Genomic DNA, 12,947 nt, shown 5'->3' with positions numbered 1-12,947 from the left:
CCATAGCTTCTTACTATCCTGCCTCAGAACCATAGGCTATCTATTCAGGCAAGAAACCAGTAATCTTGTTTGCTCAATCTAATAAATGTTCCATTTGTGATTTTGCTCCATCCTTTGAGTGATTAATTACTTGGCTTCCCTACTACATAACAAAAAATAAATTTTCTAGTTACCTGTTTTAGTGAGAATAATAAAAAAATAAGATAGTTCATATCATTTAACACATTAAAAATGGAAAAACATTTCAAATTTAATTTTGAACTTTTAAACTCTGCATTCTGAAAGGTTTTCTTTCCCATGTGGTTTCATAGTCATGTAATACAGCCTGTTACTTTTTTACTTCTAACCGTCATTACAACTTTCCATGCAATTCAGGAGCATCTCTGGTAGTCCTTGTTCCAACACAATCTTGCAGTACTGCAACGTGACATAGGTTTACACTTTGCAGTAACTTAGGATTTCTCTCAACATCCCTTATGGGTGAAGATGAAAATTTTCATTTCATAAAAAGCCTTTGCAGATTGCTATGTTTCAATCCTTGAAAATAACCTGAATGTGGAAAACGAGTGCATACATTTCTTAACATTTTTTAAAGTATTTACCTATAGTCTCAACTATAGCTTCGTTTAGAGTGCCTTCAAAACAGATGAAAGAGGGAATACGGCTATTTTTACCAAAGCGGGGCTTGGTAGGAAGGTCTACATTAGTCTGCGGGACTTCACTAGTGCTCTGAAATCGCATTTGGGATCCGGGGGCTGTCGAGGACAGAGTGAAGAATGAGGGGCACAGTGCATCCTGGATCTTGTAGTTCCTGCGACCAGACAGGGCGCGGTGTTGCATGGCATGCTGGGAGTGGAAGTCCAATTGTTCAACCGGAACTCACGGCAGGCAGAATGTGGTTTGTCTATTAGAGACACCGCTTCCAGATGGATCCTTTCCCTTGGTTCTGCGCTTGCCGTACGGTGACTTCAGGGGCTGGGGAGGCGGACAAAGGGACGGATGAAGTCAGCGGAGCAGGAGTTCGTAGGCGGCTGTTACTGCCGCCGCCAATTGAAGGAAGTTGGTACCCCGGAAGTGGCTGATCTATTGGGTTTCAAAGGGAGGCCGTTCCTCGTACTACGGTGGCCGGGAGCTGGAGGTGCCTGCGAGCGGTGCTGAGGTCGGAGCGGCTGCTGTGCGGGCTGTTTCTGTTGGCGGCTGACGCTAGAGCTGGAACGTGTCCCGGGTTGGTGGCTCCTGCACATTTTGTACACTTCTCCCGTCCTGATTCGGTGAGGGATTCGACTTGAGGCGAAGGGAGTCAGGAAAAGGTCGGGAGTTACTGTCTGGGTCCCCGATTGGCGGGGATCCTTGGGGGGCCCTGCCCTCAGTGGAGACCCTGTGTCCAGCAGTTGGGGCTTTGAGGGTTTTGGCTCCTCCCTCATGTCTCCTTTCTAGTGTCATTTGTCTTCTGACTTCTTGCCCTTCCTGGGACTCAGAGCTAACAAACCTTAGTAAGCCTTCCCGGTCCCTCTCTCCTTGTGGCTTTCCTTCTGTGTTCCAGGCACGACCTCCTCTCCCCTGAGCTATCGCATCCATTGAATTCCTCTCCCTTTTCTCCCCATGGAAGAAGGTAAAAGAAAGGGGGGAAAAATCAACAAAAAAGCCACCCCAAATCGGATTCCTGAGATCGCAATCTTCTCATTCCTAAATCTTTCCCCCATATTTGGCCTTTGTTACTGCTTCAGACCTTAACACACTCCTCTGAATATCTGAATGCTTTTGCATCCAGACAAACTTCCAATGGCTTGATCTGGTTCTCACTTCACCCTCCACTCTTCTGCCTCCATCCACATGTGAGGGCTTTAGGTTGGAGAATAGATTCTTATGATGACTAATGAGTGAGAAAGATGTCAGTGGTCAATCAGCATGTCTTCTGCTTATTGAGTTTCTATTTCTTAAGGTTTCTTTGGCTTACATTTTTGTTGTGTATTGATTATTTTCCCACAGGGAGTTCATTGCTACCCTGTAAGTTAGAGGAGAATACATGACCGTACATCTCTTTATATCTGAATTAGGTATTTAGATGGATTTTTTTTTTCTTTGCCTACCTGGAACACATGCCCCTTGTGGAATTTTTTGCAATGATTTTATGTCAATTAATAGAAGATAGACTCAAGGGAATACTCTTTCTTCCTTGGTTGCTAGTGATTGTATTTAGATTATGAATCATTGAAAGTACCCAGAGGGATAGGAAAAGGTTTGAAAGGCAAAGACTGTGTATGGTCCAATTTACACATTAATAAAGCTTCCTTCCTTGAATAAGGAAGAGTTTATAGTTAATCCAATAATCTGATGCTATGTTGAATTAATTATCAGTTCATTCACTGTAAAGTTTTTGAGAACAGTTTAAAGTTAAAAAGTAGCCAGTATATGGAATTGTATGATTTAGTAAAAAGTAAAAAAAAAAGCAAAAAAAAAAAAAGCTGATGTTCTTTTCCTGTAAAATGAATGCAAATATATTGAAAAATTTATTTGTTGTAATTGCTTATGAGGTATTTCTTAATATTTGGACAGATCTGGTAAAACAGCACTGTATACTATTCACTGATGTAGACAGAAATTATTGTCGATTCTGACTTTTTTGGGGCCATGTAACCCAAATGAGTTTGCGGCTTTTCTATTCTAATTATTGCACTATAGAAGTTATGATAATAAAGTTACCATTTCTTTAAGCAGTCAAATGTAATCTTTATGTGTCAATAAAATACAAATATTAATACTTGTACCCTGTCAAGTTGGAATTATTTCTAATTAATCAGAAATGGTTTCAGCCATACTATTTGTGGCTAAGTGGAAATATTTCATAATTCACTCATGGAATTCTTTTTGGGTAACTGATAAGAGGCTCAATATTAAGTAAACTTTTAATATTTTTCCTTAGACTTTATTCATTTAGTGGGCATTTATTAATACTTTTTACTGTTAATCCCAAATCATCAAAACATTAATTGAGAGTGTTGCTCTTGTCCTCAGGTCTGTATTAAATTGCACTTAATTGTTTTAATTCATTGAGCTGTTGAACATTATTTACATTTAGCCGAGGAAGAAACTGAAGCTCTAATAGTTTAAGTTATTTAGTCTAGTTCTTTTCTTTCCCAACTGTAAAGATTGGCTTACACAGCTGCAAAGATTTGTTCTCTACCCCGGAATATATAAAGAGCATTAATTCAGTAAATATTTGCTGAGGAGCTATTATGTACCAGATACTCTTTCAGGTACTGGAAATAACAGTAAGCAAAACAGATGAAAGCCCCGCTCATAGGGAGCTAACAGAATGTATGAAATGTAAACCTTGCCTTCAAGAAGCAGAGAATATAGCCAATATACATGAGATTGTACGTGTTTTAGAATGTTAAAGTTGAAAAGAGGTTAACTAGGGAAGATTTCATGAAGTATATGAGATTTGATATATAACTTAAACAGTAAGTAGGAGTTTAGTAGGTAGAAATTGGGAGGAAAGTAATTCTAGCTTGAGGCATTAAATGAACAAAATTCTGAATTGTAGGGGAGAGAGATAAGAAGGAATAGGTAACTGGACTGCTTTGTATCTTCAGTTTCTTGTACATAGGTGCACAGTGTTGGTTGAATTAGAAACAAATGTTTAAATGAATGAAGTTAGCACAAGAGTGCAGGTACGAGGTAATGAGGAATTAGATCTAGTATTATCGTAGTGGGAATGGAAGAAAGGGATGGATTTAACAGCTGTTGGCTCTGTTAATTATGGAATGTTTGTAGTAGTGTGGTAACCAAAGGAGAAAGGAGACTAGATTATTAGGCTTGAACTGATTTTCCTATTTCATCAAATTATGAGATTTTTTTTCTTTTTCCATTGATTTTTAGAGAGAGTGGAAAGGAGGTAAGGAGGGGAAGAGAAGAGAGAAACACGGATGTGAGAGAGACACATCCATTGGTTGCCTTCCGCATGCACCCTGACCAGGGTCTCGGATGGAACCTGCAACCCAGGCACTTGCCCTTGACTGGGAATCGTCCCTGAGACCCTTCGGTGCGAGGGCTGACACTCCATCCACTGAGCCACACCGGCCAGGGCCACAATAGTTTTTTTTTTTTTTTAAATATGTTTTTATTGATTTTTAGAGAGAGGAAGGGAGAGAGAGTTAGAAACATCCATGAGAGCATGTGCCCTTAAAGGGAATGGAACTGGTGACCTCTTGGTGCATGGGTCAATGCTCAACCACATACAGTCACACTGGTCAGGCTCAAATCATGAGATTTTAAAAAAATTCCAAGATGCATCATTATTTTATGAGCCACTATGAAAAAATATTGCCAATTAATCAAAGATTGCCAACTCTAAAATTATTCAGTTTCAAAGTTAAAGTGTAAAAATGTGTGATCTAGAAATGATGAAATAAGATGGTTAGTGAGCCTTATAACCACTTTATTTTTATTTTTTGAGGACTATTTATAAATCAATTTGTAATCTTAGACATGCATTCAATCATTTAGCATTTACTTATTAACTAGGCACTCTTCTAGGCCACAGTGATATAGTGGTCAGTAACGACAGTCTCTACCCTCATAGAACTTTTTGTGTAGCAGGGGGAGGCAGACATAAATCAAAGATTCCATCAAAGAAATTTAAAGTTGCAGCTATTGTAGTGCTATGAAAAAGCACTTGATGTAATACAGAAGAAAAACTGATTACGGAGGAGATAAGAGTGTGGATGGGAGAGGCCAGATGACAGATGATGATATTATCTTGGACATAGTAGTGATGAAAATAGATAGAAGTGGATGGATTTTAGAGATATTTAGGAGGTAGAACTGGGTGATGGATTGGATATGAGGAATGAGGGAGAGGAAGGTGCCATCGCCTACCACTAGCTTTTTGGCTTATGTAACTGGATGGATTGTAGTATAATCAGTTCACTGAGATAGGGAACATTGTAAGATGAGCAGGTTTGGCAGGACATGCTTTGTTAATTTTTTATTGCAGCATCAGTGTTCAAGGTTAATTACTTATCCCCCACCCCTTATGTCATTGTTTTATTTAAGTACTAGGGACCCAGTGCACGAATTCTTGCACCTTGAAAGGAACTGTGAACTGCGAGGCTGCGGTGGGCACAGGGGCGGGTCTCAGCCCATCTTCTGTGCCCCCGCCTGGCCCCTCCCACCGCGGCCCCCGGTCCCCTGCCTGCCAGCAGCCCTGCTCCCGCTGCTGCCGCTCGCACCCGCTGACGGCATGGAGCGATTGGGGTCGGTGCCAGCAGCGGGTGTGAGTGGGGCTGGCACTGTCAGTGGGTGCAAGTGGCAGCTGCTGCCCCCATCACCCCTCAGGAGCAGGGGGAGGTGGAGAAGCCCTCAGGGGCGATCGGGGCTGGCAGCCACCTCTTGCACCCGCTGATGTTACCGAGTGATCAGGACCGGCGCCGAGTGCCGGCAGCAGGTGTGAGCAGGGCCAGCGCCAGCAGCAGGTGCAAGTGCTGTGCAGCACTGCGGCACGTGGGAGCAAAGAATTTTCAGTAACCACCAGAGGCTCGCCCCAATGATAGCGACCGGCGCCCCCTCTTGGTCTGGCGCCCCTGCTCACCTGTTCCATCCCACTCCACCATCCCACCGCAGCCAACGTCCGCCATGTTCCGTGCTCTGCCACCTACTGCCAATGCCCGCCAAGTTCCGCACACGCCTCATGGTGGTCAGTGCACGTCATAGCGACTGGTTGTTCGGTTGTTCCGCTGTTCAGTCTATTTGCATATTAGCCTTTTATTATATAGGATATTTAAGGAATGGTGTAGCTGAAATAAGTTTGTTTTTTTTTTTCCCTTGCGTAAGCAGGGATAAAGTTCTGGGTGAAAGCATTTGGAAATATCTTGGTATTTGTTTTGAATTTATATGTAACATATTCAGCCATATATATATGAATAGGTAACTGAGTAATGCAGTTATACATCATATTTATTTTCACTTAAGATTTGGCATTAAATTGGGCATCTGGTTAAACTTTAACTTTATGCAGTTGGTGTATATGTAAATATGTAGTAGGGAAAAAAGACATGTTTTGAATTTCCTTTGAAATATCCCATTTGTGTAATTTAAAAAAAATATATATTTTATTGATTTTTTATAGAGAGGAAGAGAGAGGGATAGAGAGCTAGAAACATCGATGAGAGAGAAACATCGATCAGCTGCCTCTTGCACACCCCCTACTGGGGATGTGCCTGCAACCACGGTACATGCCCTTGACCGGAATCGAACCTGGGACCTTTCAGTCCGAAGACCAACGCTCTATCCACTGAGCCAAACTGGTTTCGGCTCATTTGTGTAATTTTTGACAGATATGGAATCAATACAATCAGTTTATTATTTAAATTTTACATTTCATAGTAGAGCAGTAAAACGTATAGAGTTTGGCTCTGGAGTCAGACTGCATGGATCAAAGGTGTGTTTTGCTATTTACTAGCAGTATGACCTTGCAGAAGTTATTTTGTTGTTTTAAGCCGTTTTTATTTTTAATCTATAAAATGAAGATAATAATACCTGCCTTATGGAGTTGTTGTGAGGATTAAATGAGATGATATAACATATATGCATAAGTTTACAAAACTTCTGGTGCAGAGTTTGTGTTTAATACTATTTTTTTATAGTGATATGGGGTCTCATATTATCTGGACTTCTGTGACAACATTTTAATTTTAGAGTTCCTTATAGCTAATAGATTTTAACTGGAAAAAATTGGGTTTGGAGAAAATGTTTTATAAGATGCTTTGCTTCTTCACAGTCATACTAGATGAGCCATCACATGTCATCTTTCGCAGATTCTTATCAGAGGTTATGGTTAGCATGCAGCTATAATAGGAAATTAATGTTAGATTAGTTTGTAATTACTTATTATTTAAGATTATCACTTTGCCCTGCTGGGTGTAGCTCAGCGGTTGAGCGTCCACCCAGGAACCAAGAGGTCACGGGTTCAATTCCCGGTCAGGGCACATGCCCAGGTTGCAGGCTTGATCCCCAGTGGGAGGCGTGCAGGAGGCAGCCAATCAATGATGCTCTCTCATCATTGATGTTTCTATCTCCCTCTCTCTCTCCCTTTCTCTCTGAAGTCAATAAAAATATATTTTAAAAAGATTATTACTTTTATTTATTCATTTTTATTTAAAAATATATATTTTAAAAATATATTTTATTGCTTTTTTACAGAGAGGAAGGGAGAGGGACAGAGAGTTAGAAACATCAATGAGAGAGAAACATTGATCAGCTGCCTCCTGCACCCCCCCCACTGGGGATGTGCCCGCAACCAAGGCACATGCCCTTGACCGCAATCGAACCTGGGACCCTTCATCCTGCAGGCCGATGCTCTATTCACTGAGCCAAACTGGCTCCGGCTAAAAATATTTTTTAAAATTGGTTTCTGAGAGAGGAAGGGAGAGAGATAGAAACATCAATGATGAGAATTATCAATCAGCTGCCCCCTACTGGGGATTGAGCCTGCACCTCAGGCATGTGCCCTGACTGAGAATCAAACCAGTGACCTTTTGGTGCACAGGATGATGCTCAACTGAGCCACACTGGCCAGGGCAAGACATTGACATTTTTAAAGAGTCCAGGCCAGTTGTTTTGTAGAATGCCTCACAAAATGAATTTGTCTAATTGTTTCCTCACAGTTTCAGGTTAAATAGCTTTTTTCAAGACTGTTAATTACATAGGAGATGTAAATTTTCCATAGCATCACATCAGGAGTAATATAATGATAATTTGTCCCATTATTGTGATGTTAAATTTAATCACTTAAGCTAACCAGATTTGTATATTCAAACAATATCTTTTCCCTTTTATACTTAATAATTAATCTGCAGGGGTAATACTTTGAGATCATTGGATATTTTGTTTTCCAACAATTGTTTTTCTAGTTACTGGTTTTAGTAGCTGTTGATGATCCTTGCCTGAATCAAGCATTGCATTGGCGGTTTCCAAATAGTGATTTTCCAATTCTCTCAGTCTTCCTATGTTTGCTGGCTATCTTCTCTAAAGAAGAGCTATTTCTCATCTTTCCTTTTATTTTAGTATCACTATAGCTAAAGATTTTTTTTAAAAAAATTTATTCAGTGTGTTATAACCTGTTATTCTTATTTATGATTAAATTATCTCAAATTCGGTTAGTCTCTTCAAGCTGGTTTCTATGACCTTTGTTTATGTCCACGTTGGTGTTTGGGTGAATTCTTACCTTTTATACAATAAGATATTCCCAGCTCACTTTGTATATTCCCTGCTTGAGACCGGGAATCAGCCATTTTACCATGGGGACCTGGTTTATTTTAGTGGGAAATGGTACTTAGAAACCAAGGTTTGGGCATTGACTATACAGTTAACCCTTGAACAATGCAGTAGTTAGGGGTGCTGACCCCTATGCAGTTGAAAATGTGCATATAGTTTTTGACATCCCCCAAAACTTAACCACTTAATAGCTTACTGTTGACTGGAAACCATACCGAAAACACAGTCAATCAGCAAATATTTTGTATTATATATATACTAGAGGCCTGGTGCATGAAATTCATGCACGCAGGGGTGGGGTGTCCCTCAGCCCATCCTGCACCCTCTCCAATCTGGGATCCCTCTCACAATCCAGGACTGCTGGCTCCCAACCGCTCGCCTGCCTGCTTGCCTGATTGCCCTTAACCGCTTCTGCCTGCTAGCCTGATCACCCCCTAAACCACTCCCCTGCCAGCCTGATGGACACCTAACTGCTCCCCTGCTGGCCTGATTGCCCCTAACTGCCCTCCCCTGCAGGCCTGGTGGCCCCCAACTGCCCTCCCCTGCAGGCCTGGTCCCACCCCCCCAACTACCCTTCCCTGCAGGGCTGGTCCCCTGCAACTGCCCTCCCCTGCAGGCCTGGTTCCTCCCAGCTGTCCTCCCCTGCAGGGCTGGTTCCCCCCAACTGTCCTCCCCTGCAGGGCTGATCTCCCCCAACTGTCCTCCCCTGCAGGCATGGTTGCCCCCTAACTGCCCTCCCCTGCAGGCCTGGGTCCCCCTCAACTGTCCTCCCCTGCAGGGCTGGTCCCCCAGAACTGCCCTCCCCTGCAGGCCTGATTGCCCCCAATTGCCCTCCCTTTCAGGCCTGGTCCCCCTCTCAACCACCCTCCCCTGCCAGCCATCTTGTGTCCACATGGGGGTGGCCATCTTTTGTGTTGGAGTGATGGTCAATTTGCATATTACCTCTTTATTATATAGGATACTTTATTCTTTTTTTAAAAAAATATATTTTATTTATTTTTTACAGAGAGGAAGAGAGAGGGATAGAGAGTTAGAAACATCGATGAGAGAGAAGCATCTATCAGCTTCCTCCTGCAGACTCCCTACTGGGGATGTGCCCGCAACCAAGGTACATGCCCTTGACAGGAATCGAACCTGGGACCCTTGAGTCCACAGGCCGATGCTCTACCCACTGAGCCAAACCAGTTAGGGCAGGATACTTTATTCTTACAATAAAGTAAGCTAAAGAAAAAAAATGTTATTAAGTAAACCATAATGAAGAGAAAGTACATTTATAAATATTTATTGGAAAACCTTCATGTACAAATAGATTGACATAGTTCAAACCCGTGTTGTTCAAGGACCAACTGTTCTCATGGCTACTGGAATATCACTGTTTCTAGGCTCTGTCAATGGACACACACACACACACACACACACGCACGCACGCACGCACACAACCACACACTGTTTTTTGAAGAAATGAGTTTATAGGATACCTTCAATTCAAATTCAAAACCATGGAGTTCATTTTCTTTTTTATTTTATTTTCTTTTATTATTATTATTTATTTTAAAAATATATTTTATTGATTTTTTACAGAGAGGAAGGGAGAGGGATAGAGAGTCAGAAAAATCAATGAGAGAGAAACATCAATCAGCTGCCTCCTGCACACCCCTTACTGGGGATGTGCCCGCAACCAAGGTACATGCCCTTGACCGGAATCGAACCTGGGACCCTTCAGTCCGCAGGCCGACGCTCTATTCACTGAGCCAAACCAGTTAGGGCCATGGAGTTCATTTTCACCTTGTCTTAGTTTATGTGGTATATCCCTTTTTATACAGGGAGAATTCTGATTCTCAACCACATCATTATATTTACTCATCGAATCTGTCCTACAACAATACACATAAGTTAGTTTTGGAATTACTATATTGATATACCCTCCAATAACAGATTTACCAAGATTTCTTTGCCATTTTATGTCATTATAATATATCCCACTAAACATGTATAGTAAAAGTAGGTGTTTAAAGTTATTTGTATTATTTGTTTCTATGTGATTATGTTATCAATTTGAAATAGTCTTTGATAATATTATGCTAAGCGAAATAAGTCAGAAAAAGCTAAGAACCATATGATTTCACTTATATGTGGGATATAAAATTGAAACTCATAGACAGACAACAGTATGGTGGTTACCAGAGGGAAGGGGGTAGTATAGGATAAAGGTGGCCAAATACATGGTTATGGAAGATATTTGTGGGTGGTAGGCACACAATACAATATACAGATCATGTATCATAGAAATGTGCACTTGAAACCTATATGATCTTATTAACCAATGTTATCCCAATATATTTAATAATAAAAATAAATAAAATGTAGTTAAGTGTCTACTAAACTTTTTAATAGACTCTTTTTATAAAATCTGTAAAACTAAAGTAAACATAATATTTTAAAACTTCATCATAGTATATAATTATGGGGAACTCCAGAACAGTTACATCAAATAGAGCATATGCAGTTTTTAATCTTTGTAAGGCTTTAAACTTATAGCTCTATTTTCAAATTAATAGAATATTACTTAAAGTTAGAAGTGATTAGAAAAATTACATCAAACAATGCCATTTGAAAGCCAAAACAACTGTGATTGGGAACATTTTAAACAATGCTCTTCTTTTGACTGATGATACAATTCAAGCATTAATCTTTAACAATAGACATAATTGTTTTTCTGTATTCACACCCAGAATAAAAAGATTTATGTTATTTGTAAGTTCTTTGTATTTGAAGAATGCCAGTTGTGACTGTGTGTTACCCTGTAACATATTCGCACATTTTTCATGTGTAAATATTTTCATTGGACAAGGGAAACTATTTCTCTTACAAATTATAACACTTATTATTTCTATTGTGAGACATAACCATAAACAGTCTTGAGTTTTGGTTAGTTATAAACATCTTGCTTATTAGAATGTAAGGTTAATGAGGACAGAAATTGGGTTTCATGGTTCATTGTATCTCTCATAGTGCCTTACAGAAGTAACCACTCAAATACTTGATGAATAAGTAAATTTGATGTTCTATATTTAAACTAGAGGCCCGGTGCCTGAATTCGTGCACCAGTGGGGTACCTCGGACTGGCCTGCGGGATCGGGCTGAAACCGGCTCTCTGACATCCTCTGAGGGGTCCCGGATTGCCAGAAGGCCAGGTCGAGGGACCCCACTGCTGCACAATCGAGGCCAGGGAGGGACCGCAGGAAGGATCCAGGGCATGTCTGGCCTGTCTTGCTCAGTCCCGATCGGCCAGACCCCAGCAGCAAGCTAACCTACCGGTTGGAGCATCTGCCCCCTGGTGGTCAGTGCACATCATAGTGACTGGTTGACTGGTCGACTGTCTGCCCCCTGGTGGTCAGTGCACGTCATAGAAGGAGTTGAGTGGCCTTAGCATATCATTAACATATTACGCTTTGATTGGTTGAACGGACGACCGGACACTTAGCATGTTAGGCTTTTATTATATAGGATGACATGTAATTAATTACTGGTCTCAATAATATGGATGTACCTTTTCCTCACCAAAAGTAATTAATTATTTTGTTGATTAATTGATTTGACTCATTGCTAAGTATGTTACTTCTTATATGTAGACTGCATATTCATAGTTACCTTGGACTCATCAAATGTTACTAAGGTCCTGACATAATTAAATTTTGTTTATCAAACTGTAGTAAACAATGTTCTTCTTAGATGTAATGTTTAAGACAAATGCTCACGATAGCTCAGATAACATTAAAAATTATTGCTGTAGCCTTTGAGCAAGTGGTTGAAGTAATTTCAACTCTTTAATATCCCATTTAGGTTGGTTTTGATGACGACTTTACAGTCTGTGAACATATAATGCTCAGTGCTGCCCAAGTGCAGAATTTTGCCGGTTGGAACTTGATCCAAGTCATGTGTGAGGGTAAATGAATGTCTGCTCAGTACTTAGTTTCTTCCTTAGATGTTTTTACTTTTTTTAGCTTAAGAGAAGAACACATAAATAGAACATTTTATTGATGTCATCATTATAAATTTGCTGTGCAATGAGTGTTTTTAACTGGAGGAGGTGATCCTGAGGAGTCCTAACAATGTTTATAAGATATATCCTTGAGACAAAACAACCTTATTTGTCTTTTTGCTATAAGATCTTTATTCTTATTTTAAAATCAAGTTTCTGAATAGGTGTGTCCTGCCCTTATCATGTTGCCTTTCCTTTTCTCAGTCTTTTGTCTTTATCTCACTGTCATCTACTTTACCTAGTCCTTAGCTCTGAAAGGGGACAGTCCAAATAAATAATACATTGTTCTCCTTTTCTTCATATTTGCCGCTTAGAAGCAATAAGCATGCTAAGTTTATAACCTGAACACAAAGTTCAGTGCATGAAGATAGAGGACTGGCAAGTATAAGTAAAGAGAGGGATACAATAATTGATGTTTCTATAAACAAAGAACTGAGATGGGGATAAGAAATAAGAGAGCAGAGATGACAGATCAACATATTGAAAGACATTTAAGGTCAGACAAGGGATTGCTATTTGTTACTAAAAATGCAAGCAGGTAGAAAAGGTTGTAGTAGATGAATATCTTAGAGCGGACCTCACACTTCATTTTATTTGATTGTACAGCTAAAAGCACATCAAAAATTCT

The 12,947-nt window shown here is 40.3% G+C and overlaps 1 protein-coding gene across 4 annotated transcripts in view; it reads left to right on the top strand.

Annotated features, from left to right (window-relative positions):
- ATG4C (autophagy related 4C cysteine peptidase) overlaps positions 1 to 12,947 on the top strand; it is a 133,353-nt gene that overhangs the window by 53,186 nt on the left and 67,220 nt on the right. Inside the window, exon 1 of one of the 4 annotated variants that reach the window (XM_079776466.1) lies at positions 879 to 1,225. The exons of 1 other annotated variant lie outside the window; for it this stretch is intronic. The gene's annotated coding sequence lies outside the window, so the exon portion shown is untranslated. Of the gene's footprint in view, positions 1 to 878; positions 1,311 to 12,947 lie in introns of those variants that run through there. 2 more of the 4 variants (XM_079776467.1, XM_079776465.1) reach the window with 2 other exon arrangements.

The sequence above is a fragment of the Cnephaeus nilssonii genome (assembly GCF_951640355.1).
Source record: "Cnephaeus nilssonii genome assembly, chromosome: 7".
Lineage (NCBI taxonomy): Eukaryota > Metazoa > Chordata > Mammalia > Chiroptera > Vespertilionidae > Cnephaeus > Cnephaeus nilssonii.
The sequence above is the reverse complement of the archived record's forward strand: the minus strand, read 5'-3'. Positions and strand labels throughout refer to the sequence as shown.